General features: G+C 47.3%; 1 pseudogene; it reads left to right on the top strand.

Moving 5' to 3' along the window:
- The first annotated feature begins 431 nt into the window (after positions 1–431).
- On the top strand, positions 432–1,446 carry LOC109378979 (malate dehydrogenase, mitochondrial pseudogene; annotated as a pseudogene).
- Positions 1,447–2,181: the final 735 nt, after the last annotated feature.

Here is a 2,181-nt window from a genome sequence, read left to right as displayed (position 1 = left end):
TCATTTTTGCTGATCTGGGCTAGACTCACTCACATACCTGGATGTTGTCTGTCTGTCGACTGCTCTAGAGTGACCTTTGCTAGGTCAATAGCAAACACAGCTCCTCTCCTTCTCCTTCTCCTTCTCCTTCTCCTTCTCCTTCTCCTTCTCCTTCTCCTTCTCCTTCTCCTTCTCCTCCTCCTCCTCCTCCTTCTTCTTCCTCCCTCTCCCTCTCCCTCTCCCTCTCCCTCTACCTCTCCCTCTCCCTTGACTTGCTATCATGGTGATGATAGAAATTCAAGACAGCAGGTAGAGATACTCAAGGTATCTTAAAGCCTAGGCCTGGAATTGGTACACCGTCATTTCACTTGTTTCTATTGGCTAAAACAAGTCATGTGGCTATTCCCAGAGTCAGAGGAGAAGGACTCTGTAAAGATACATGGTAGAGAGCCATGCTCTCCAACCTCGCCCGGCCTACTGGCGCCACTCTCCGCCGCAGCTTCAGCACCTACGCCCAGAACAATGCTAAAGTAGCCGTGCTTGGGACTTCCGGAGGAATTGGGCAGCCCCTTTTGCTTCTCCTGAAGAACAGCCCTTTGGTGAGCCACCTGACACTCTGCGATATTGCTCATACACCCAGAGTGGCTGCAGACCTGAGCCACATCGAGACCAGAGCGACTGTGAACGGCTACCTCGGACCTGAGCAGCTGCCAGACTGCCTGAAAGGTTGTGATTTGGTGTTATTCCAGCTGGAGTCCCAAGAAAACCAGGCATGACACGGGATGACCTGTTCAACACCAATGCCATGATTGTGTGCATCCTGACTGCCGCCTGTGCCCTGTGTTGCCCTGAGGCCATGATCTGCATCATTTCAAATCCGGTTAACTGTACCATCCCAATCACCTCGGAGGTTTTCAAGAAACATGGAGTCTACAAACCCAATAAAATCTTTGGGGTGACAACCTTGGACGTGGTCAGAGCCAATGCTTTTGTTGCAGAACTGAAGGGTTTGGATCCAGCTTGAGTCAGCGTGCCTGTCATCGGTGGCCATGCCGGAAGACCATCATCCCCCTGATCTCTCGGTGCACGCCCAGGGTGGACTTTCCCCAAGACCAGCTGACAGCACTCACCGGGCGGACCCAGGACACCGGCACCGAGGTGGTCAAGGCCAAAGCTGGAGCAGGCTCTGCCACCCTGTCCACGGCGTACGCTGGAGCCTGGTTTGTCTTTTCCTTTGTGGATGCAATCAATGGAAATGAAGGAGTTGCCGAATGTTCTCTTGTTAAGTCCCAAGAAGCGGACTGTCCCTATTTCTCCACACCATTGCTGCTGGGGAAAACGGACATCGAGAAGAACCTAGGCATCTGCAAAATCTCCCCTTTCGAAGAGAAGATGGTAGCTGAGGCTATTCCTGAGCTGAAGGCCTCGATCAAGAAAGGAGAGGAGTTTATAAAGAACATGAAATGAAAAAGCAGTTAGTGAGCAATCCGTTTCCTTAACTTATTAAGACATCATGTCACGTAAAGCCACTTCTGATACCTTTGTATTTCCATTTGCTTTAATGATGAGTAGTGTGTTAACGTTATCATTCCTCCCCAACTGTGGCCAGTCTACTGGTGCATCAATAAAAAAGAAGGCTTTGATTTTGTTTTTTCAACGTCTTTAAAAAAAAAAATCAAAATGAGGTGGGAGGAAAAGGTCACACCTCTTGATGGGAGGAGCTCTAAAGTCACATGATAATGAGGTGGATATAGAAATGGATGGAAGTCAATAATGAATTCACTTTTGCACTTGAAGACACTTTCATAATAAGTCTCCATTGACCCTGTTGGATACAGAGTTCATGATGACTATTCCATGCTGAATTCTGCTTATGAAGGAAGATTCCTTGTAATGAGATTCCTTTATACATGAGTGAAATAATTCTTCCCTCATCATTATTCAAGGCTGATACCCACCTCAAAAGACAAGTTTCTCTTCTTTTTACTTCCTTTCCCCTCCAGCTCCATAGGACACAGAGTTTTAGATCTGGAAGGGGCCATCACAATCTTCTTCATTTTAAAGGTGAGAAACCTAGATTCTAGAAGGTTTTAATAATTTGCCTAAGGCTATCCAGTCACTTAGAAATTATCCAAGGCTGGCACATGGTTCTGATCATCAGGCTCACGTTCTTTCCACTGCTCCATTCTGCCTAAGATTTTT

The sequence above is a fragment of the Hipposideros armiger genome, unplaced genomic scaffold (genome assembly GCF_001890085.2).
Source record: "Hipposideros armiger isolate ML-2016 unplaced genomic scaffold, ASM189008v1 scaffold_20, whole genome shotgun sequence".
In the NCBI taxonomy this organism is placed as follows: domain Eukaryota; kingdom Metazoa; phylum Chordata; class Mammalia; order Chiroptera; family Hipposideridae; genus Hipposideros; species Hipposideros armiger.
This window is presented reverse-complemented; position numbering and strand designations above follow the sequence as displayed.